This window comes from Rattus norvegicus, chromosome 4, assembly GCF_021556685.1.
Source record: "Rattus norvegicus strain SHRSP/BbbUtx chromosome 4, alternate assembly SHRSP_T2T, whole genome shotgun sequence".
NCBI classification, from domain to species: Eukaryota; Metazoa; Chordata; class Mammalia; order Rodentia; family Muridae; genus Rattus; species Rattus norvegicus.
In genome coordinates, this window is record NC_141537.1 from 66,549,093 (window position 1) to 66,575,000 (window position 25,908).

The window sequence follows — 25,908 nt, forward strand, 5'->3', positions numbered from 1 at the left end:
CACACACACACACACAAAGCCAGCGCAGCTGGGTTGAAGCTCTCAACTATTCCACATATAAAACTCCTCATTCTCAGGGATTGAAAACACTTGGCTTATTAATTTTAATTGAAAGAGCAGCTCCCTCTGTCTCTCACATTAGACTGCATTCCCAATATTCTGGTCAAAAGGTGAGCAGATCAGCGCCATCTGACATGGACTCCAGATACCATGCTTCAGTTCTTTCTCCTGGAAGATGACTGAGGTTGGACTCACAGAATACTCTCTAGGGGTGAACAGTCTGGCTGCCTGTGGCTCCACTGTGGTCTCCAAGCAAGAATTTCAGATATGCCAGATGTGTATGGTGGCCTATGAAGCCATTAAGATGTCTCCGGGAGTCCAGCACCATTACTCTATTTTTCCTCAGAACTACAGAATAAGAGACGGTCTCAGTGCCTCATGCCTTCCTCATCCTTCCTCTTGACCTGAGCCTGGCTGTGCTATGTGTGCTCAAAGGCTGTGCAAATCAATCCCCAATCAGAGAAAGCTCTGAAAGCACCCATGTCTTGTCAGTGACTTCATGCTTAGACTATGACCATAGATGTAAACAATTCTCAAACATGAACGAGCTCTGTGCACAATGAGGCCATTACAGCTGGTCACTCTGCCTGGCAGCACGTATAGAAGGGCTAAAGATGGGCAGACTTTTGAGGTGGCTCTGGACCAAATCCTCATTCTCGAACACAACGAATGACTGGGAAAACATTCCTCAGTTTCCTCATCCATGAAAAGAGTTAATAAATTTTCATTTCAAGAACAACAAAAATAGAGTCACCCCCCCCCAGTACAAGCAGGGGACTGATTCTAGGACACCCTAGAAGAGCAAAATCTGTGGACAGATCAGTCCTCAAAATCAGTGCAAGAAGGTTGGGGCATGGTGGGTACAGGCCGGTAATCTGCACTGGGGGAGGTAGAAACAGTTGGGTCTCGATGACTATAATAAGATCCAGGCAAAGGAGAATCCTTATCTACAAAAACAAAGAGGACAGCACCCAAGGGTGTCCTCTGGCTTCCAAATGCCTCTGCATACATGTACTTGTACACATACACGCATACACATACATGCATACACATAAATACCAACGGATATTAAAGTATGTATTCGCATGTAACTTATGCACAGCTTCTCATACAGCTTAATACACCTGCGAATGAATTACTTACAATACCTAATACCATGTCAACGCTATCTATGTGAAGAGTTACCCTCTATATGTCTAGGGTGACAATGGAAATGGCTGTACGGGTCCAGCACAGATTCAATTTTTGGGATAGTTTTCCGACTCATGGCTGAATCTGTGGATGCAGAACCTACAGATACAACTGTACTTGAGCCAAAAAAAAACTCTGTCGTTGAGTCAAGCCTTGTCACTTCCTGCAAACATTAGTTCTCCTTTCTTGACACTCTCCCTCAATCAGAAACACCACCACAAGAGAAAACAGTGGGCGCCATGCTTGTGCAAGGCCTTGCTGAGACATCTTCCCAGTGTTAACTAGGAAAGCAGGATGAGTGTGCCAAAACCAGGCATCAACACTAGAACTGTTGTTCACCCCAGCACAGTTTTACGGATGCTTCTTCAAACAAACCTGACAGTGAACGTTTGAAACACCCGGAGAAGATACTGGTGACAAGGGAGGTGGTGAGTGAGGACAGGAGAGAATACAGGAAACACCAGCCACATCTCAAGAAGAAAGTCAACTCCACAATGTCACCCTGGTTTACCCCAGCTCCAGGGTCTGACTGTATCACATTCTTCTATATACAGATGCCTTCCTGTTCAGATCAGTGAGAGGTGGTTTCTGCAGTAAATTCTGTTGGAAGTCAAAATGCTATGCTCCTGGGGCACCTGTGTTGTGCATGAATGATTAGACTAAACAAAACACAGGTGTAGAATTGATGCCAAAACCTGCTTGCCAGACATGACCACCTGTTTCCAAATATCGATTTGAATCACAGAGAACAGCAGTCCCTTGTGAGCAGACATGTAAGTTAGTTAGGGTAATCTACCTACGCAAATACATGTAGATACTCATGAGGACAACATTGGGTAATTCCAAAAGTCACACTCAGAGAAGAAAGTTCTTGATTCCACCATGCTACCCAACCAGAGGATGCTCTCTCACAACAAAATTTTTTTTCATAATGGTCTTTTATCTATAAACACTGTGTTCATGTAATCCTGATTCTTGTAAAAATATTGCTATCTCAAATGTGTATTTGCCTCATGGATAGCTAGGTCTTAGTGGCCCAACTTATGGGGACTTCAGGTCAGTACTAATTGAAATATCAAGTAAATCTTCTTTAATAATGATCTCCTATTAATAGTTCCCAGGTTGAGTCAGATTTACAGTGCACCTCCTTCCAAGGAGGCAAAGAGACAAACGCATGCTGTTCGCACATGCCAAAGGCATTTCTTTGGCTCAGAGATTGTTCCCAAACTAATGATTGCCATCCTCTTGCCACCCCCACCCCATGCACCCACCTTCTGCCATTCCCATTCTGTCAGCTGTGGCAGGGGTGGGTGAGCTGTTACATCCAAAAGGAAAAAAGGAGAAGAAACAACTTTTTGATCCTTCCTAGTTTGGGCACCCTTCGCACCTGGAGCAGAATCAGAGGTGCTCCCAGAAACTCTGCAGAATTAGAGCCTCAAGGGTCTGGACAAGGTCCTGCTTCCGTGAGTCAGATGTGCACCAGACAGACCCTAAAGACACAGGTGCACCCCCAAGTCCCTCTACAGGCATAGAGTTTACACATACATGTTCACGAGCACACACTCAGGGACAAAAGCCCAAGAGTATAAACAGCCTATGTGTCACTCAATGTTGTAACAATAGAAGAAAAGTTATCAGGGAGGGGGACTGAACCTGGGAAGGAAGAAATGAGTGCATAAATCAGACCTATCGCAGCAGTCAGGTGCAGACTGAGCCTGTATGGACAGCAGAGTCTGTTATATAAGGTATGGGAAGATAACGAGTTGGAACCATAAAGGGTGCTCTGGTAGGAGAGGACATCAGACTGTGGGAAGCTGTTGAAACACTCATGTGTGGGTTTTTGCCCTGCAGAGAGCAGAATGATTTTTTTTCCTTTTGGGTAGAGCTAGCCTGAGTCATGGAAAAGATGAGTTTTGTGGGGCTTTTATTCATGTGGCTGGAAACAGCACACATTTCTTCCCCTTCTGGAAAACTTGAATCCAAAGAAGTAATTCAGGGTATACTTTGGACCAGTGTTTTATCTCTCTAACAATGGAAACAGGCTGCATGAAGTGCACTGTGTTTGCAGAGGTAAGGCTCTATTTTGTGTGTTTTGGTTTGGGGTTATTTCAATTTTTGCTTTGGTCACAGTCTGACACTTCTTGACACTCCAAAGTGTCCTGAGACATTGTGTTCAAGGTGCCCAGTCATCTGCTCTTGGGAAATGGAGCTGAGTCTGCACTCTCAGGAGGGAAGTAGCAAAGTCGTCCCTCCTTAGCTACCAGAAGAAAAGTTATAACGCATCATGGGCTACTGATCTCTAATGCAGCATGAACTGGGCTTGAAGAACCCAGGGTTGGAGCAATGTATTGTCACGTACCCTGCTATATTTCCAGAGACATGCTTGTCCAGTCACACTGTGTGCTGGAAGTTATTCTAGGAAGAAATAACAAAAAGGTTTTTTTAAAAATGTCCAGGAATAAGCAAAGTCTAGTTCCTATGCATGCTCATGCAAGGGCTTCAAATATCCTCTGATGAGGCAACATAGGGCTGAGCCAAGAACACACAGGGCAGGGACTCTGCAGCTGAGTCCATGCTGTGGCTCTGTGAATAGAAACTCCTCAGGGAGGAGCTGTAAACCACTGTTCATTGTGTCTTCCCTTCTCACAATCAGAATGATGCAAACTAGGACTCATGGTGGTCCTCCTCCTCCTCCTCCTCCTCCTCCTCCTCCTCCTTCTTCTTCCTCTTCTTCTTCTTCACCACCACCACCACCACCATCACTGAGCATCAACTATGTGGACAGAAAGGAACATCCTAAAGCCATGAAGATGACAAGGCAAGAAACAGGAAGAAAAGCCCAAGTTCATACTTCTTAGCCATCATGAGTTGAAATGAAATAAAAGACTCTGAAATCACTCCACTGATAAAGCCATTTGCATTGTCTTAGCTTCTGGTCCATACAAAAACTTCTACACACATCTCTAGTCAGAGTAAAAGGAAAGCAATATAAAACTGAGTTGCAGGGTAGCAGGGGAAGCTAGCTACAAAGGTCATCAGAAACTGACTTTAAATACACCATTCCTAGAGCGGGTGAAGCGGTTCAGTGAAATGCATGTCACCCAAGAATGAAGACTCAAGTTCCAATCCCCAGCACCCACATTAAAGGTGGGTAGGGTGACATAATCCAAGCTACCATCCCAGTGCTTTAGCCATTCTACTGTCAATACGCTTATGAGACAAAAATAGACCCAAATGGCCATTTCTGTATTCTGCCTATCCAAAGCACAAACTACTGGTGATTTCTGCTTCCAAAAGGACAGAAGAACAGGCAGAACCGTAAAAGAGCAGGGGAGCTGGGCACTCCCCAGCATCCTTTGACTCTCTCCTTAGCTGTTCCTATAAACGCCAGAGACTTCATTCACACAGTCTACTTGTGACCCCCAAGCCACAGGTGCCAGTGAGCAGTCCTCTCCCAGTGAGCACACGTCACCCAGGATCTCTAGAGGTCTTCTCCCACTCTCTCCTGACTTCCCCACTTCTCATGAACTTTGTAGGAGCTGCCTAAGAAATACCAGTTGGTTTTATAACCTTCACCTAGCAATTACAGGCAGAGGATGTAAGAAGAGACTGAAAAAGATTAAACTTTATAGACTCAACGTTTGAGCTAAAGAGACAGTAAAGATGAGGAATCATGATCTCTGAGGTCAGCCAAATTCTACCCCAATGATGGCTAACTGCTGACGTCAGTTCTGTGATGGGATCTTTTGTCATCCTTATGTCCCACCCTGGAATGGAGCTCAATCACAATGGTTAAGTGTGGGGATTAGCATGCATTAAATAAACCCAGTCAGAGACTTGGAAAGTCTGTTGCCACAAGTCCCAGTGCCAGGAGCAGAGCTGACCTCTGCAGTGGATGGGCCAATAGGCGGGACCCCTGGGGTCTGGAGCTGGCCTGTTTAGTTGGATCTGGCAAGAAGACAAGAGGGGGGACTGACTGCATTGACTTGGGAAGTACAGAGGACAGAGCAGTGCTACAAAAGGACAGAAAAGAGCACAGCCACACACAACTGCCAGCAGGAGGCTGGAACGGACAACAGAAGAGCTTAGAGCAGGAGACCCCCAGGGTCATGCTCAACTAGGAGAGAATCAGGGAGAAGACAGGCACCAGCAAGGTAGGGGAGACACCTCCATCCTAGAGAGCCACGGGAGAGGGTCCCAACTAGATATGGGGCCAGGAAAGTCCCAGGGTTGCTGAGCTGCTGGTAGGCTGTCCCTCCAACCCAGGTCTTCCAACCACAGGTGCTGTCCTCCAGTCTCAGGCTCCCTTAAAAAGGTAAATGAAGCTGTAAAACCCCCCAGGGGAGGACTCTCCTCAGTTGAGGTCACTGCTGCATCTCAAGTGCTGAACAAAGCTGACATACAGTAGGCTCTTAACTTGGTAAATGAACAGAGATCCATGATTAAAGATCAACAGCACTGGAGCTGAGAAAATGAAAGTGAGGGGCTCCGAGGCAGTGTCTCTCTGACTCTGTCCTGTCTTCCTACTCCCGTGTTTCTCATTCCTGTCCAAGGCAAGCCACGGAAAACAAGGCTTTACACTTCCTAACTTCAATCCTAAAAGCAAGAACCCCTTTCCACAAAGCTGGACATATTCCTTTCTATGTAAGAGTTGATCATGAAGAAGGTTTTACACTGTCCGTGTCTGTAGGTGGTTTCAAGCCCCATTCTAACATGTAGCTCAGTGGTAGAGTTCTTGCCTAAAATGTATGAGGTCCTGGGTTTGGTTCCTAGCATTAAAAGACAACCGGAAAATTCATGAAGAAGACCTGCCCCATACCCAGAGGAGGAAATGCTGACTAGAAAAGCCAGAAGACTGTGGACAGGCCTTGCTCAGCTTCCTCACCCAGTCTTTCCCTACTCACTCCTACAATTTCTGCTCAATAGAAAAGACAGTATCTTTGTGTCATTGAATCTGAACACAAAGATAAATGTTTTTCTTGAGTCTGTAAATCTTCATTCGGAAAGACTCTGCACCATGGAAAGACGTAATCATGTAACTGTGTTAGTTCCTGCTTACCAACTTTTCTCCTGCTATATTAGAGCTGGTTGGGACTCATGTGTGGAAAGACACGGCACTGTCTAACCGCTACAGCAATTCAAAGGCAGCTTTAGCCCCCCCCCCCCGTTACTTTACCCCATCTCCCTCCCTCTACCCAAACCCCTGCAGTTGATAATCTAGATACTATTAAATATCCATCCAAAACACGACATCCTATCAGAAACCCCGGCTGTCTCCATAGCATCCATCCACATCAGCAGTCCATCAAAACAGCTAGGAGAAGGGTTAGTCTTAACTGAGTTTTTAAAAATATCTTAGCCCCACAGTTGTGACCTAGAGGGCTCCTGGGAAGGAAGAAAAGAACACAGTTAACACATCTTTGTGGTAAATTCTCAGGTGAAGACTTCCAAGATACCTTCCCTATCAACGATCTGGTTGATGTGGGGAAGAATTAGATTAAATTTAGTGAAAATCAGGAAGTCAGACATCCTACTCTCGAGAAAGAATTTTGAGCAACTCACTGGGTCTCTTGTCTCTCTCTAGTGGCATTTGTTTTGGGTCTCTTGTCTCTCTCTAGTGGCCTTTGTTTTGTTTTCCCTTCTGTGAAATATGAGGAACGAGGAACGTTAGCAGTTGATCTGCGAGAGTCCGTTGTTCTTGTGTCTGGTTAATTTTATTCCAAGATAAGGCCCAGTGTGAAGGACCCCTGGGAGTGTTATGATGGAGTCTCGTGCCAAGTGACTGGGGAAGGTGCATCTGCCTTTCCCTTGTTACAACCAAAACTATTCAGAAGCAGACATCTCCTTCAGCAGATGTCTGGAAGCTCAGACGAAGACTTCCTTCAGTGATTACAAATAAACAAACAGGCAAGCAAGCAAACAAATAGACGATAAAATAGAACCCATCACTATAGGGATTAAAAGAGAAGGCTTGACGGCTAAGAGCACTGGTGGCTCTTGCAGGGAACCAGGTTTAATTCCCAGCACCCACATGTGTCTCACAACCATTTGTAACTCCACTCTCAGAGGATCTGCCTTCTCCCAGCACCACACACATAGTATACAGACATACAGGTAGGCAAATTGTCCATACTCAGAAAATAAAAACAAGTAACTTTTATTTAATTCATCACTATACTTTCTCCATATCATCCTAGCTTTTACTCACTTGAGTACAGACTTGACTCCTGCAAATCCCCTACAGGCATGGTTTTCTACAGCAAGTGTCTGACATCCTCATTATAGTGGATTTCTCCATGAAAAGAACAAGTTGCATTTCAGTCCTGAGAATCCTCCACAGCACTGACAGGTTATCTGGAACTCCGTTAGGCCTGGGAAATATCTGTTGAGAAATATCTGTCGAGTACCTTTTCAGAGATTTGCTTCTTACCCCACCCCCAAACTGTCTTTCTCTCCCTCTCTCCTGATTTGTTTACAGTCTCCAGGAGAAGAGATAATGACTCCTTGTTCCATTAAAGACCATTAACCATCCAGTGTTGCTCTAACCCTCTTGAAAAAATTTAAAGGAAAAAACTGTAAGTTAAGTTAGAGAAAATGTCTTGCATCTGTTAAGGGACAAACATTGAATATTTTAAGCTTTATGAGCTATTAAATCTGCATTGACACTACTTAAGCCTGCAGTTATAGCAAAAACACCCATAAACCATAAGCCATGGCCCACATTTCAATCAAACTTTATTTATAAACAAATAGACAAAAACCACAGACAGTTGGCAAATGAATGAGCCAGCCCACATCTCAGTACATTTTATTTATAAAAGTCAGTGGGCCCCACTGACCTATGGACTACAGCTTTTCAAGTCCTGCGTTAAATCTTGGAAGAAACATAACAAATACTTTCTAATCATTTTCTCCAATTACCAGGAGCAACGCGCAGTTCTATGTGGACTCCTCAGGAGCAAACTAAGTAAGAATAATAAAATGAGCTCCAAATGTAAAAGCTAAAACCATACCGCTTGGTTTATTGATTATATGTAGTCACTAGGCAATCATTAGACTTCATTTAACATGACACACATATATGACCGGTTATACATTTAAACACAAGCTGTGTGTAATAAATCTATCAATATATTTCAAGGTCATAAATCATGCCACAGAGACCTCACACTAAAACTGTGCTTATTTCCAAAACATATGCCTAGAAAACACGTCTTTCTAGACGGTTTCAAAAAGATTTCTCCCTGGACAATAGCTGTGAGAAATAAAGAAGAGGTGGCAGTGATCCAGAGAGACTGTGGGCAGTGAAACCCCTGGCTTTGGAATGACATCATCCATATAGCACAAAAGGAAAGTCTCAGTCCCCAAAAAGGTATCAACAGAAATTCTTGACTTAAAAGTTGCAGTCTACAAGGAAAAGAAAGAAGCCTTAATGGCTGTAAACCTACATATTTTTTTGGTCATAACATAAAACAGAAAAGCAAAGGACCCTCCTTACCAGTCACCTGATGACTTTGACAGCCTGCAGGTTCTGCAGAAAACATCCACCCACTCCACCCCACTCCCACATGCGTAATCATCCTTCCAAGAGACCCAGCAATACTCACAGATGCCTACATGTTATTCAGTGCACACAAACCATGTGTGCACATAGACACATTTACATGGACATGCAAACACATACATGTACACATGCATACGCATACCTGAACATTGGCTATTCTACATTCATAATAATCAGTTCAATTCCTCCTCATGAGCTTTCTAAACAGTAGAGCAAGTTAAATTTTAGTGATCTGACTATAGAGAAGAAAACAGACAGGCAGCCCTGCCAAAAAAAAAAGAAAGAAAGAAAGAAAGGCTGCAAGTGCATCCCCAGGCACCTGGAGACTCTTGGACAGATGCAGACATTCTCTGGCACTAGACAGTGTCCCTGAAAGTGGATTAGTCAGGCAGATGGTATTAGCCTTAAAGTAAGGAGTCTGTGAGAGTCAGACAGAACTAGGAGAGCTGATGACCCTTACAAGAAACCCAATGCCTTTCAGAACACAGCTGCTCTATCTCCAAGAAGTTAGCAGCACACACCTCCAGGGCAGTTGAATCTTTACTGCCAAAGGAGGGAGGAGCAGCAGGAGAGGGGGAGGGGAAAACAGAAAAGAGATAAGCAGAAGGAGATGAGCCACTACACCACACACACACACACACACACACACACACACACACACACACACACCCCGCAAAGCCCACAGTAAACAGGGGTCTTGGATTGGAAGGGAGAGCCTACAGTAGGCTGCAGATGAACAGCAGAATCCTCAACCTCCCTGCTCATGAGCCCTTGAGTTCTGGGATTTCTGACAGCAAAACATAGTATGATTCTAACAGCTTTGAAACCAAAGCACAGCAGGACCCACAGGGCAGCCTCAAACTAATAACAGATAAATGAGACAATGACTGGGGTACAGCCAGTCTCACACAGCGATGGTGTTTCTCTGAAACATGCAGAGGCAGGAGAAAGGAGGAAAAGGGGCAAAAGAAAGAAGAGGGAAAGAAGAAGAGAGGACAGGGAAGAAAAATAAAGAGAAAGGAGGAGGAAGAAGAAGAGGAGAAAAAAGGGGAAGAGGAAAAGGGAGGAGCAAGAGGAAAGAAAAGGGAAAGGGGACGAAAGGGATGAATGAACAGAGAGTAGAGGAAGAAGGAGAAGGAGGAGGAAGAGTAGAAGAATGGGAGGGAACAAGAGGAGGAGGAAGATGAGAAGAGGGAGGGGGAGAAGGAGGAAGGGGAGGAGGGAGGCGGAAGTGGAAGTAGGGGACAGGAGCTGTTTCCAAAAGGAGCATCCTTTGAACAGTCAGTGAGAAGGTAACAGGCTAGTCTAGGGTGCTGAGAGCTGAGGAGGCTCTGTGGAGAAGCTACCAGAGGCCAGGGCAGTGGGGTTGCTATTGCAGCTTCCAACGATACCATCCTTGTTGATCCAGAGACAACATCCATCCCTAGAGTTCATCCCATCCTCACACAAAGTGTCCCCTGTGGAGTAACAATGTGCAGCCGCATCCACACTGTGCCCTGAGGCTCCTACGCGGGCTTCCAACATATTCTTTCTCTAGCTGGAGAGGAGGATACAGATGACCCCTGGAAGGAGGTTGCCATCTTTGTGTCTTGTTCCCTTCCTTTTAGGTATCAACAGACACATGGAAGTGGGGCAGAATGTAAGACAGTCAAGCAGTTCGGGATTGCCACAGATCTGTCTGCAGCCACTCTCACCAGCTTAGGCCAGCAAGGAATGTCTCCTTTACCCTTCCCTTCTGGAGCTGTTCCCATGTGACCTCCATCACGCCCCCATCTCTCACCTCAGAGCACCTCCTCTCTTGTGTTGCCATTCACCTTATGGATAATTGATAGCACATCAAGCTGATGCTAAGAAAAGAACAAGGTGGTTAGACGTGTGCTTGCTATAAATAGATCCACGACATGACCAGCATTTGCCAACTTTTGAGCAAAGACAGGCAGAAACGGCAGCAGTGACTGTGGCAGCTTCCCCTGGGTCCTCGGGAGAGCTGGCTTCAATACTGCAGCCACTGTCCTGAAGCTTCCTTGAAGACCCAAGGGGCTGGGAAAATGTCTGTGCCATTGGAAGCAAACCATGTTTCTGGAACTGTTGCGCTTGAGGGTAGGGGTATCCATGGAGCATAGGCATTCAAATAATGCATACTGGAGAGGACCTGCCTTCCTCCTCCCGCTGAAGCTTTCTCTTCAGGCTTCAGGCATCTTGACTGTCGATTTTGCTCTCAGGAACATTTCTGTAGCTAGGTTTTTATGCATACATGGGATAAAATATCGACTCAATATTAATTGACCTTGTCTATGTGGACCACGAATTTGGCACACAGTTGGGTTATGCAGCAACAAGAGGAAAGCTAAAGAAGGCCTCCAGCTCGCTAATGCACTAATTACTCTCGTGACTAGTAGGGAAAACTGAAAAGAAATACAAATGGAAAAATTAGAAAGACGGGAGCCTTTCTCAAGACTTCCCACTAAGAAGCAGAAATTAAGTGAGATTTTTTTCAGTTTGAATATCACTCTTCTTTCAGAGTAAGCTCTTTGGGGCAAGTGCTCTGCCACTGAGCTACGCCATGTGTAAACCTGAACTTCTAATGTTTGCACACATGTAAACAAGAAGGTTACAGAGACTGACTATGCAGACAGACAGGAGACCATTGGGGCAGAGGGATGCTGATAGCAAAGTGGAAAGATGGCTACCAGGAGAGGATGGACACACAGTGGGCATGGAGGATTGGGAAAAAAAGGAGAGAGGAAAGCAACACAAAAAACAATGAAACATAATCCTCTGTATTCTCAATGTGTGCAAATAGAAAGTGAGCCCTTTGGCTTGGGGGTTCACACATAGACTAAGCCAACTTACATGTGCCCAACCCTTAAAACAACTGCCACTTCTTCAAAAGGGCCCCACACAAGAAGGGACCTGTGAACATCATGCAGCTTGAGGGACAGCTACCTAGTGCCTACTGTCCCCACATCAAATGTAGCCTGGAATGTTGGTGGTAAGGAAGACAGACACTTAGGAAAGGATACAGCCAAGAGCGACCATTGTCCCATGTTGTGTCTACAGGCAACACAGCTGTAGAATGGAATGCCCCCCCCCACAGGCTCACGTGATGCTCACTGAGAGGCTGAATACTTTAGGAGGTGGAAGATGCAGGTTACTGGGGACACGCTTTGGAACATACAAGGTTATATTTGGTCTGAGTTGTCTCCTCACCTCTCCTTCCCATCACCAGGAAGTGAACACCCTCATCCTCTTCTGCCATGCCCCTGGCCCAGGGAGCATGGGCTGGAACCTCTGCAATAGGAGCCAACCCACACAGCGTCATAGCAACCTGAAAAGCAGCTGGCAACAGCAGCCGACGACGGGAGACACTGCAGAAGTAAAGGAGAGTGTCTACAATTCACTTTCCAAGTGGTGAATGAGCTCCCCTGCACCCACTGTGGGAAGGCCAGCCACAGCCGGAGAGAGAGAGGGGTGTACTCTGAGCCAGGCCTTCACCCAGCACAGCACTTACACAGAATAAATAGTCCTACCTTCCCCATCATCAACGATAGCTGACATAGAAGAATCGGTGTTGAGAATGCAGCGGCTTCCAGTGCTTATAGATCACCAATAAGCCTGCTTCCTGCAGAGGCTTTAATAACCAAGCAGATAGGGGATCACCTCCCCGCACACACACCCCCCATTTCCACACCACACAGCTCATCATTAATCCAGGCAGGAGATAATGTGCCAGGGCCTGCTGTGCCCTCCCTGTGGAGCATGACCTCTCAGGTTCCTGGTTTTGCACACTCTCGCTTCAGGACTGGGAAATCTGGGAAATGATGGAAATGAACCCTGGCTGCAAAGGCCTTTTCTGATTCGTTTGTAAACCACACTAATAATCCCGAGATGCAAACACAGGAGGGGGGACAATCATTCGGGAACTGTCAGGAAGGTTAGCTTTTGCAAGACAGAAGGGAATGATTATAATGATTTATTAAAATCTTACAATGTGAGAAAGTAAGATCGGCAAACAAAATCCAATTAAGGAATTCACCAAATAAAAGGGAACTGAACTCCCCCAGCCTGGGGCTGACAAAGACGCCATTCAGGAAAGAGCTTTATATGCTAAACTTAGCAAGGCAAACCTAGTTATTTTCCATGCAGTGCTGTTCTTAAAAGAACTATTTAACTTCATCCATCTCCGGGACTAAGTATTTAGACTTGTGGAGTTTTAAAAAAAAAATTAAACTCCAATTTAAAATGCATTTGCCTCAAGGACTGCCTTGTGTAGGCCTGAGTTGATTAATTCAGTGTTCACAAGGCTAACTGGATTTGTTCTCTTTCCCTCCCCCAAAGTCTTTCAAATCATACAAGGGTCCCTAAAACCTACACATTTACCCAGATACATCCATTAGTGCCATTCCTTTCTCAACCACGTGGGCTCTGTGCACTTGGGTTGTGTGTTTGCACGGGTATGATGTTTGAGGGGCTGGGCGGACAGCTCAGTGAGGGCCTGAGTGCAACCCCAGCACCCACATAAAAAGCCTGGTGTGATGGTGCAGAATTATCACAGCACTGGGGGGACAAGGGCAAGAAGCTCGTGGCTTGCAGGCCATCCAGGTCCTAGTGAGAGACCCTGACTCAGGTGATGGAGATGGATAGCTCCTGAGGAGTGAGGGACAACCAACATTGACCTCTGACCTTTCCACCTAGAGTTGGACAAGGACACACAAACATGTGCGTGTGTGCACACAGGAGCATCCGCACACATGCAACGATCTCTGCTTTTATTTTTCTCTTCAGTCTCCACACAAAAATTCTACCGTATCTAAAAATATTCCAGGGACAAAAGAATGAAGGTTGCCCTTGACTTCTGAAGCTGCCCTTGCCCTGGGTTCCCTAGGTAGGTCTTGCTGCATCCATCCCATCAAGCTTCAGATTGCACCTCCTGCTCCAGGGGAACTTCCTCCAGACTCACAGATGGCATGCCAGGGCCGGGACCTCTGCCCTTCCTGCTCTGCCCTGCAGCTCCACAGAGAACCGCCTCTCCTTAGCTCCACTTCCTCCTTTCACTCTAGTATGTGCCTCAGTCCGGGCCTTCCCGGGCCTTCTCTTCTTCCCATTCCTTAAGCGTCACGCAACATCACAGAAAGCATCCACCTCCATGTCCTAGCTCTTCCCACACTGCCACAGAGAGGAGGCCCAGGAGCCTCTCTGCTCTGACCTCTCCCCTGAACACCGAGAAATGAACAGTTACATTCAAAGTCTCTAAAACTGTGCCCTGCCTCTCGGTGTCTGTTCTTCACCTGTATCTCATTCTAGAACAAATCAGTCAAGCCAGAACCGGAAACCAGCTCGGTACAGTGCTCCGCCCACATGCAGCAGTCAGCAAGCAAGACCAGACCCCTTTTCTCTCCTCTACCCTTCTCCCTCACTTGGGAGCTCCTGCCTCTCCTCTCTAGATCTAGTCTCCCTCATCTGGCCCTCCTGGCTTTCCCCTTGCTTCCCTCTCTCATCGGGCCCTCTGAACTCCCCAGAGACAAGACACAATGCCCCTTCCTTGGAGATTAGTTAGCGATCCCATATCAACTGGACAAGCCTAACTCCTTTATCCAATACCCATGTTTCCCCTTTTCATCCCAGGGCCACTAAACTGCTCGTACTTTCCCACTGTGTAGAGCCATGCCACACCTTCCCATGGGTCCCTTTCTGATATGAGATATGCCTACCCATGTCCCATCACTGGGTAACACTTTAGGACTCATTCAATTGTCACCTACTCTGTGAAGCCTTCTGTTCCCCATGAACTGCTGCATAGCCCTAAAATACGCCCGCTGAATTATTAACCCCAAACATGGCTGGTTTTGAAAAGGGTGGGAGAGGCTCTAAGGAAGTAGTTAAGGTTAAAATAAATAGTACGTAAGGCTTTGAAGACACTGGGATAGCTCACCGAGAAAAGGTGCCTGTCACCAGGCCTGACAACTTGAGTTTGATCACAAGGAGCCACATAAGGGAAGGAGCGAATGAACTTCCACAAGCTGTCCTCTGACCTCTACACATGCAACATGGAGTGCCCAAACCCCACCACCAAAGATAAATATATAAATTGATTAATGTACAAATTGTTTAAATAGTGGAGCTCTGATCTGATAAGACGGAACCTTTATAGAAAAGTCACCAGGGAATGGATCTGTGTGTTCTTTCACCTTTCTTCTCTCTCAGAAGCAGAGAGGTGGGCTTCTCCTAGCTAGGAAGACATCTCCCCCAGAGACGTAACCCTGTCGGAACCTTAGTTAGGAACTTCTAGCCTTCAGTACAGAACTGTGGCACTTCATTGCTGCAGCTTCCTAAATGATCCTCCATCTTTACCCTCAGCCAGGACAGGCCGACCGTCACCTGTAACGTGCACACAGGTTCACCCACCAGAGTACCCATGAACCTACAACACAGCTACCTAAGTCTGTGTTTCTCACCCACTAACACCAGGCTCCTGGAGAGGTGAAATCGTGTGTTATCTGCATTCCTGTGATATTTCTCTTGCCCTGATTCAGCACTTACCCAGAGACAATTTGTGCTTAATAAACTAACTCACGAATGAAGAGGCTTGGTTTGTTTGTCAGGCGGACTACGAGTAAGTCAATGCATTCACTCCAGCATAGACTTTCTGGTTGTTGTTGTTGTTGTTGTTGTTGTTGTTGTTGTTGCTATTTTTTGTTTTTGTTTTTTGAGACGGGGTTTCTCTGTGTATCCTTGGCTATCCTAGAACTCACTCTGTAGACCAGGCTGCCCTCGAACCCAGAGATCTGCCTGTCTCTGCCTCCAGCGGGCTAGGATTAAAGGTGTGCACCTGACACCTGGTTTACAGCTTCCTTCTATCCTCCACATCCTCTTGGGGAACGCTTTATTGTACCCTATGCCTACACCCTCCTTTCTTTTCTTTCCCTTTTAGGGTGCTTGGTGAGTGACCACAGGACAAGTAGGTTATGTCAAACCCTGGAAGTGCCAGACAACAGAGAAAATTAAAGCCACTATTTCTGGACATCTCTCTCACCGACAAAATCTCAACACATAGCCTGGCCCCCGGGGTTTTAGGAACTCTGTCTCGTTGCTTTTCAAACTCATACTTCCCGTTCAGGATGGAGAAAAGAAACAAGATGACTAAATCCACCTGAGAGAAGCAGGCTTGAGAAAAGGAGGAAAAGCAAAGGTCCTATCAGGCAGCTGGCAAAGTTGCCACCTCTTTCCAAGACTGAGCCAGCTCTCCTCTGCACTCAGGGGAAATCAGCTACCTTTGCTTTTCCTCTTCCCAGCTACTCGTGACAGTTCGTGACAAAGAGCTTGGACCTATATCTCTCTCAGAATTTTTTCTTTGAACAAGAGGGCCTCTTTCTTTACACGCTTGAGGTACATGTGCTTAGGAGAGGGAGCCATTTGGTGAGGGCTCTGAATCCACTTTACCACCTTCTTCCCCATTTAAAACTGCAAAGTCTCAGGAATGTTGTCTGTGATTCCTAAGCTTTCCGCTCCTGTGTGACTGCAAGATCCCAAGGGGCCTTGGGCTTCAGGCTCCCCAGGACTCATTCTGTACTCCGACTCCACCCCCTACCCAGACCGTGTGTAGCTCCTGAATCTGCACATGGAGGAAGATGTGGAAGGGTCCGAGTGAAGTCGTGAAGAGAGCGAGAGAAGCAGCTGACCGACCTCCAGAGCCACTTTTGCAGAGCTCTTTACATTAGACTGAGAAGTCTGTGTCCCTCTCCAACTGTGCTGGTGCTATTTTGGGATAGACCATGCTGGGCGTGATGAGGAGATACGTAAGCCAAAAGAGCCGTTTGTCTGTGGTGATGCTGCCAGTGTCTCAGTGTTCCCACTCAGGTACTTTGATCTTACTCAGAAAGAAGTAGCAGCATTCACCTCTCCCTTTAAAGCGTCTGCGTTCTTACTGACAGATCCCTGAGCAGTTAGAGAAGAGACTAGCAACTGGCTCAAGGGCAGAGGACTTCCAAGAAGCTCTTGACTAAATCCAGATGTAGGCTTGGTAAAGAGGCCACATTAACATGGGCACACCAACTCTCTATCCTCTCTCAGGTACACATAAACTTGGAGCATCCCCAGAAAAGCATTCTTGACAGGTTCAGGCCTCGCTACCCAGGAGTTTAAAAAAAAAAAAAGTGACATCCTAGAAAACTAAAAGCACAAAAACCACATTCTTTGCCACACCTCCACTACCACAGCACACATGGTAAATAGGACTGAACAGAAGAATACATGTGCTAGAGGTAGACTGGGCAATGCACCCTGAGTGTTCCCAGTGTCCCTGCAGTCACCAGCCCTGTTCCCAGTCTCAGGTCGCTCCCTTTCTCTGGGTCAGCTAGACCCACCTTGCCTACTGATCTCTCCTGCCCTCCCTCTTGCCTTCCCTTCCTTTCCAGTCACTGTGGGTGACTCTGGTGATTTCTGGAACAGCCAAGAGCCTGAGGGAAGAAATGTCATTTTCCAAAACTCTGGGCTTTTACCCAGCCGACTCATTCCACCTCCCTCCCTCGGTCCCAAACCCCAGTCTTCGCCAGCAGCTTGTTGTCATGGTTACTCTAATCTTTATCTGCTTTGCTTGTTAAACAGGCTGGCTTTCCTCCAACCCACCTCCTGGCTGCCCCTACCTCTGTGACTTTACCCCCTTGGCCTCTGGCTCCCTCTTTCCCAGCAGTGACAAAGAGAAGGTGCAGAAATCCCTCTTCCCTTGTCTCACCTCTCTCCACCAGTTTTCCTTCAGAGCAGCTTCTCTTCTGTTTGCTCCTAATGGAAAAGTGCCACTCCTGAGGGACAACGCGTGTGGCTAGAAACTAAGGCTTCACACAGACCCTAGAGATAGAGGAGAAAGGGGGACACGACGGGCTAGGTTCATTAAGAACTCTTTTGTTTGGCCAAGAAAATGACTGTTAGAGTTCTTTAACCAACCCACAGGGATCTGCTGAGAATGCTCTGCCTGAGGATCTACCTACATCTCACCAGAGCCTCGAATGCTTCTTCAAAGACACAGTCCTTCTCCCAGGGTCTCGCAGCACACCCGTCTGCTTACACCCTTTTCTTTCCAGGATGAGTCTCTTTAGGCTGCTCTGAATCTCGCTGGTTCTTGCTTCCTTGGAGAGCTTGATTCAACCCAAATGTCCTCCGTGTCTTGTTTCTTAAGCCAGCTTCTCCATGCTGACTCTTGCCCCACATACCACAGGTGTAGTTTCCCATTTCAGACACACTCTCCTTTCGACTCACGTTCCCACCTATAGGCCACTTACCTTCCGTTTTGGAAATCCAGATTCCTGTCATTTTTTTTCCATGCTTTGCATTCAGCCTAGTGCAGAGTGTTTCCCTCCAGAACCACGGCAGACCCACAGATCTGAAGAGCTTTCCTGTTGACTGACCTCAGGGCATGCACCCCCACACCACTGTTCTCCTTAGTAAGTAGCTGGGATTATGCCCCAGAACAGAGAGGTGGGTCTTCAAAGACCCTTAACTGACCTTCGAATCTTGGCTTGAGATTTAACCTTTGCTGCCTCAGTTTCCCCATATTTCACTGAGGTAGTAGCTTATCTACTCCTTATAGTTAATCGAGATTATTAAATGAAACAATATACATAAAACAATCAAAGACATGTTCACTCTGTAAATGCTCAAAAATCACTAGTGACCAAAAAGTGGATAATCAGAATTCCTTATCCAGCTCACTGGGATCTGCTGAGTCAACTCTGCCCGGGGAGCAACCTCAGACTAGGGTCCTGAATGCTTCTTCAAAGACACAATCCTTCTCCTCCTTCTTTGGTGAAGGTCTCACCATCACCAAGCTGGTCTCTCTCCTCCTTTGGTACCATCTCCCACCCTCTCCTTCTCCTCCTTGCTCTCCCTCTTGAGTTCTGTCACGAATGCCTCGTCAGCTCTCTTAGACTTTTCCACTGACTTCTGCTCCAGGCCTTCTGCCCTTCTGTCTGAATGTTCTGTCCCCTTAGTAGTAATCCGTTACACAGGAGAATTTAAATTTCACAGTGTATGGAAGCCCACAGAATCCCTCTCCTAGGCTCCAGCCCTTCTTATTTACAATCTGTTAGCGATCTCCATGAAAAAGCTGTGTAAGGAGTTTGAACTCAACTTGAAAAATCTATCCTAAGGAGCCATTCCCCCTCTGAGGTCCCATCTGAAAACTGGCACCATGAGTTTTTTCTTCCTCACCTGTTATCACCTATGTATAGCTAGGCCATGACCAAGTCGGACTGACTTGACTTCTTTAGTTCCCCTCAAGACAGTCTAAGCTTTTTGCTATTATCTCTTTCTTGACCCACATTATTTATGACATAGATTGTCAAAAGCACTTACCCTTTTCAAATCATTCCTTATCAAGAGTTCTTCCCAGTTTTATGCCTCTGCAGCTCTCCCTGGTCTACAATTTCACACACTTAACTATGGCTCTACTAAATAAATCTCTGGGTCCCACCTCAGAACAGAAACAAGACTCAAGGGAATGGCCTGAGAAGGGATTCCAACAATCAGATAAGTATGAAAATTACCTTCCCTGAGATTAGAAGGTGGGCCCTTCATGCTTTAACCATTCTTTCTTGGGGTATTCTATGGGTTTTCCTCTCAATCAGAAAATACAGAACCGTAGAGTAAGGAAATATATAGCATCTCCCCCTGCTCCAGTTCTTAGTCACTGGTGACCACTGAAAATTGGTTTTTCAGGTTATCCAAAGTTTCTGCATATTGTGCCATCCATCATGAATGCTGTTCTCTGATTATGTGATACTAAAACTCTTCCACATTCTTCAAAACTCTTCAAACTTAAGTTTCACCTGAAGCCTCAGGTGTTCAATATTACCCAAGTCCTCATAAGACTCATTTTCTCTATGCCACAGCATCCTCGGCATATTTCCACCAAGAACACCACCCAGCTCTCATTACACCTGCCATGGCACATGCATCTTTAGGGCCAGTATCCAGTGCAGTTTCTGACAGATGGAGAGTTTAATATTATGGATTGAAGGGCAAAGAATTAATACATTAAGATTTAACTCCATTGTTCCAACCACTCATATGTATGTAAAACTCTCTGGCCTCATCCAAGGTGTTCATTATCTAAAGCCCATGATCTCTTGAACCTTATCTAAATTAATGATAAGGAAGAGACATTTTCAGAGGGGCACAATGTCCATATGTTAAGTCTGATGAGTCACCGATTTCTTTAAGAATAAGATGGACATAAAAGATTTTTATGCCTTGGTAATAAGCACATTATGCTTCTCCATGTGGCTTTCTTTTCTTGTTGGAAGCATGCAAATGACCACTGTCAAAATTGGCATGGGTCTGAGGCACCAGAGAAATTATGTACAGAAGGATGAAACTGCAGTTGTTTGATTCCCCCCAAAGAATATCGATGGCCACTCAATAGCTTTTCTCTGTTAGTTAGGGTTAGTATCTGTGCTGACAATCCAGAATTCCAGAAAGGAACAGCCCTAGCTTTCCCCCTGTGCTGTGGTGATCTAGGAGTGTACCCTAATGAGACAACTGAACCTCCAGTCTCTGGGGAGATCCTTAGCTTTTCCTCTCCACAAATGAAGAGTGATAAAGGGTGAACAAAGGAAGGGGGCTTTATTTTCGAGGTACTGACAACTCTTTAACTGGTAGACGGTCACCAATGGGAAGTAATACCCAAAACAGAAAGTGCAATCTGAGCTCACTGATGGTGAGATACCAGCCAGCCGGCTGCCCACGAGTGTTACAACACCAGGCTCAAGACCTCAAGAATTCCGACCCTCTTGTCATAACTGTAAAGGCAGAGAGAGTGGCCTAGATCTGAAAATCAGGAGGCAAGTGACAGGTTGCCTCCATGATCTAGCCTCTCTCCATGGCATGGGTATTAATGCTATACCTGTTTTAAGATACTGAAGACGTCAATTAACGACTGGTCAGATGCTGTCACTGATCCCAGGGACTCGTCCTGAAAATATTTAATAACTGCATTTAGACACTCATTTCAGCTGTGACTGGGATCACTCAAGAATACTCTGAGATACACACCTCATGAAACAATGAACCCTAAGCTCAGGATATTAATGTTCTAATCACACTTCTGAATACACCTCCAGTTCAAATGGACAGTCTTGAATTCGCTTTATCGCTCATGAGGAACTTTGATAGGAGGTAAAAGGCTAGACTTCCGTTTATTGTCCTCTTTTGTACATGTAAAATAAGGTGAAGCAGGCTAGGGTAGCTTGCACTTCACTATTTAACTTACTTTACAAGCCTCCTGGCCCCAGCACAGCACTATGTGCCACAGCCCTTAGTGAGAACCTCCAAGTTGACTTAGTACACTACATCCAGCCAGAAATGTCACATTGTATAAAAGTTTCTAAGAGCCCAGTGTAAGTGCCTCCCAAGGCAGGCCATTTACCACCCCTAGCCTCTCAGCAGAGACTTTCCCACAGCTTGACTGGGGTACCACGATAGCCCCATTTCTACCTCTTGCCCTGGGCATTTACTGAACCCTTTACTGTGATTCGAATGCCCCATGCAAACTCATGCTGAGATTCAATCCCCCACTGTAAGGTACCAAGAAACCAATATAAAGCAGAACCCCTTAAAAGATGATTAAGTCATGCGGGCACTGCTATCACAGATGGGTTAATCCAGATACAGATTCGTGAGTTTATCTTGAGAGTTGGTCTGTTATAAAAGTGCTGTTCTCTGTACCTGCCCCCCCCCCCATGGGATGCTGTCGGCTAACTCAAGACTGTGCCCAAGGTCCCCACCAAAAAAAAGGACTTTGACAGAAACAGTAGTCTTCCCTGGAACTTCCCAACTCCAGAAATGTATGATGAATAAACCTTTATTCCTTACAAATAGCCCAGCTTTGGGTATTCTGCTATAGCAACAACAAATACCAGACTACGTCATTTTCTTCCACTCTTACTGTTTTGGTTAGAGAGACAGGTAAGGGTGGCCATATTAGTGACCAATCCAGAGGACACACTTCAAACCCTGACATATAGAATGTTCATAGGCTCATTTCATGACCCTACTAAAGCTCAGACAGTAAGTAGCTCACCTAAAATTTCACAGCTAACAAAACAATGCTCTTTCCCATCCAATACACTCGGTTCTCTCCATTGTTTCACTAGGGCCTCACTCCAGGCCCTCAGGCCCCTTGCCAATCATCCTTCTCTGGAAAGCTCTCATCCACTCTGTGCAGCAAAAGGTTTACTGGTCAGCAAACTCAAGGCTCCAGGTGTGGCCTAAGTATTTGAATGGGAAGCTGTGTTCCATTACCCCAGGTACACTTGTATTACTCTCATTGAACCCACTGGCTTGTCTTGAGCTCATAGTCACAGAAAACCTCTCGGCCTCTTTCTCTACTAGAGAAAAAGATGGCAAAAGGTGTTTGCACCCATCATTACCACTGACTTGTTTTTTATTCCAAAATTAGATTTATACCTTTTGAAATGTCATCTTGCTATTTTTAGACTAGCATTCCAGCACATTCAAGTCATTTTAAGACATACATATATGTCATTCTTTACATCTTCATGAGTGCTATATATCTGATAAATACTTTGTGTGCATTCTTCCAACTTGGTGGCAAAGCCTAACTGGCAATCTCAGAATGACTTCACTGGACATGTCCTTATCAGCCTTCCAAAACTCCTTCCTGTCACAGTTATCCCTGTCAAAGCTATTGCCACACTGGTCCACTGAACAAGGAGGGAAGCCTGGAGTCTTCCTACAGGTAACAGACTGCACAGCACATAATTTACTATGCATCACAGCCAAGCATACCTCAGGCTTACAGGAGCCAAGGAGAGGCTGAGTATGATATCCAGGCTGTCAGAAGCAATGTGAACTCCCAAACCTTTCAGCCTACTACTGGCTTAGGACAGAAAGGGGAGAGTCGATTTCAGAATTTACCCCACAGCTTCAAACAGTTCCCAAGAGAAGCCATACGCACACTCTAGGCTGGCATCTGGTGTTTGAGTCAGCGTGGTGAGTCAGGGTCCAGGTAAGTAGTCAGAGATGCTGAGAAGGAAAGAGTAATGGAAGCCTGGTGGGATAGGAGTGTCCCTGGATACCTCATCCACGTCCTGAAACCTGACTCTTTCTCTTTGCCTCACAGAGCCGCACAGGAAGAGAAAGGACCTGGAGAAGGTTGGTGAAGGCTAAGGGCCCTGAGACAAAAGGAAGGACAAAGGGTTGCATCCACTACCAAAGCTCAAGGAAGATGGCAAATGACTCCATGCAAATATCATGACTATCGTCCCTCCATCTCTAAACCAAGGGGAAGGTGAAGCAAACTCCAGGAAATCGAGCTCCTCCACAGTGATGGAACCAGACTTTCATGGACCACGGCATTTTAGTGTCTTGTTTTTCTCCATTCCCTTCCCAAATTCCAATCTAATGAAAGTAATTACATTCTTAAAAAAGTACAATTCCACACAGACGAGGGGAAAAGATAAGGGCCAGCAACAGGAAATAGAAGGTGGACCGTGAACAAACAAGCCCCGCCCTCACCCCATCCGGACCTATCAACACTGGAGAGTTCGGCCCTCAGCAGGAAGAGTGGAGAAAGGCAGGCTGGGTCACAAGCAGCTGGACAAGAGACCAGTCTACTCCTTCCCTTGTGGAACAGGAGGGAAAGGACTGTGGGTCACAAGAGGTCAAGAGAGAGGAAGAAGACATCTTAAGGGTAGGGGGAAGGAGATTAACTGAACATATGTGACCTCAAAGCAGAAGGATTTACATGGGGGAGAGAAACAGTAACAGCAAGAGGGGGATCAGGGAAGACAGGAGCAAGCAGTGGGGGAAGGGAGCCAAATAAGGACAAAGTGCAATTGACAATTAAAAAATGCCATAATGAAGCCCATTACTCACTACATCAAACAGTTATAAAAGGAAGAACTGGGAGAGAGGTCTCCAGGATGGAAGGACACAAGTAGAGACATTTCGTAGGATGATGATGGTGGGGCAGGAATATGTCAGTCTCAAAAGGAGGACCTAGGCAGGGGAGCTGAATCAGTGGAGAAAGCACTTAACTTGCCAGGCAAGAACGAGGGCCTACATTCAAGTTCCCTACAGTTCCCTGCACACAACTTAAAATCTCAATGTGGCGGCATACACTTATAGTCCCAGCACCAAGAAAGGAGCTGGAGGATCCCTCAGGCTCAGTGGCCAGCCGGGTCATCAAATTGGTAAGAGAATCTGTGTCAAAAACACGGTGTAAAACAAAGAAGAAAGCCAATACTGACCTCTGACCTCTGACCTCCACACGCACATGCGCATAGATATCCAAACAGGTGCAGCACATCCCAGCTGGAATGTAGCTCCTGTAACACCTGCAACAGGTACCCCCCAGCAGAAACAAGTCTGGGGGATTCTAGAGCAGGAAGTGCTTGCTGATGATGCCGCTGAGGTCACTCTGCAGAAGAACCAGTATCTGACACCGGGGCATCTGTCGAGCGCCCGTCAGCTCCTGCTGCCTCTTCATAGCTGTGACTGACAGCAGCTGATGGTGACACGGGAGGAAAGCTCCTTAAAATATAAGGCAGGAGGACATCACATAACAGGGAAGAAGAAGAGAGAGGCAAAAGGTGCCAGCGAGAAGCAAGAAGTTGCTCGTGAGAGGGGAAAACAGCACAGAGCAAAAGCCATCGGGAGCAGAAAAAGGTCAGGAGGCCTTTCTGAGGGCAAACCCTCAGACATGGAGAGTTAAAGTAAAAACATCGGGATGTCCAGCTAACAGAAATCCCAAAGGAAATAAAAACAAAGAAACGATAATAGCTGTGTGACCCCACTGTAAATGGCATTTCTAAAACCATACTAATTACCCACATGGGCTGGCACATGTCTGTAATCCCAGCACTCAGGCTGATGAAGGAAGATCATGAGTTCCAGGCCAGCCTGTATGACATAAGTAAGACCCACCTTTAAAAACTAAGTAAGCCAGTTGTGGTGGCTTGTGTATGTAATCCCTCAGCTTCAAACATCTGGGGCAGGAATACTGTCACGGTTTGATGTTGAGTTTGAGGGGAGTTTACACTACAGAGTGAAATTCCGTCTCAATACGAAAGGTCTTAATAATTTAGATTGTCATGGGGAAAAGCAGGCTTTCAAGCCAGACTGACTGGATTAAAGTACCCACCGTTACTGTGTCTGTGGCTTTACAGCAGTCAGTTGAACTGTCTGACGTTCTGTAAGCTTGCTACGGAGTTCAGACATTTCTGAGCTCTCCAACAATGTAGTCCGTTGGCTCAACGAATGTCGTCTATCACGTAAAATGTTACAGAACAATGCAACCCAAGTACTTTTTCACTAAATTAGTAAGTCTGACATAATGATACTCGGAAGACAGAGAACTGTGTTAGGTGGACCCAAGGTTGTTGGTTTCAAATCATACTGTGCACGGAAGGAAGACAGATCACATGTGATGTAATTATAAGACAAGCGGGACTAGAAGCACAGAGCTAAGCAAGTGACACGGGAGGAGTTAGAGGCAGGGGGGGAGCTAGGAGGACAAAGCTCCACACCAGGGAGGGATGGGTGTGTTTACGTGAATTGTTTATTTTTATAGCCATTTTAAAGCATCCATATTTAAGTAACCTTATCACACTGAGTTACAAACCCGGGGGTGGCCACAGATGACTTTCACCAAACAGCTTCTGCAAAAGCTAAGCTCTGACTCAGAGCAAAAATTACCCTTCCCAGCTGCTTCCAAGCAAAGAGTAAGCAAAGGGCACATTTCCAAGGGAAAGGAACCAAGTGGCTGGAGTGAGCATCTCGGTTCGAGGCAAAGCGAGGAGCTTCGTCTTCTGGAGCAAAGTGCCCTAAATTTTCACCCCTCACAAATTCCTCGAGACCTCAAGCCTCCTCCCCTTTCATCTTCCATCTCTCTTCCTTGAACACCTCTTCCCTGCTGGGGACAAAAGAAATTGCTTCGGCTTGATTGAACGGCTGCTAAATCGTGTTCCGAAGTCTTTTGAGTTTTCTATTAAATGGTCCATATGCCGGTTCCATCAGAAAAAAACGAACTCTTGCAGGAAAAGCATTGCTTTTTCTGAGATGAAATGCTGGCACTCGGC

General features: G+C 46.0%; 1 protein-coding gene and 1 long non-coding RNA gene across 8 annotated transcripts in view; both read right to left on the reverse strand.

Moving 5' to 3' along the window:
* The window catches only part of Dgki (diacylglycerol kinase, iota), a 452,769-nt gene that overhangs the window by 353,329 nt on the left and 73,532 nt on the right, over window positions 1-25,908 (reverse strand).
* On the reverse strand, window positions 7,971-18,022 carry LOC147994806 (uncharacterized). The gene is made up of 4 exons (XR_015686481.1): window positions 17,800-18,022; window positions 17,547-17,659; window positions 12,026-12,183; window positions 7,971-11,051 (listed from the first exon to the last, which is right to left on the reverse strand). It is a non-coding gene; the product is annotated as an uncharacterized LOC147994806 (long non-coding RNA).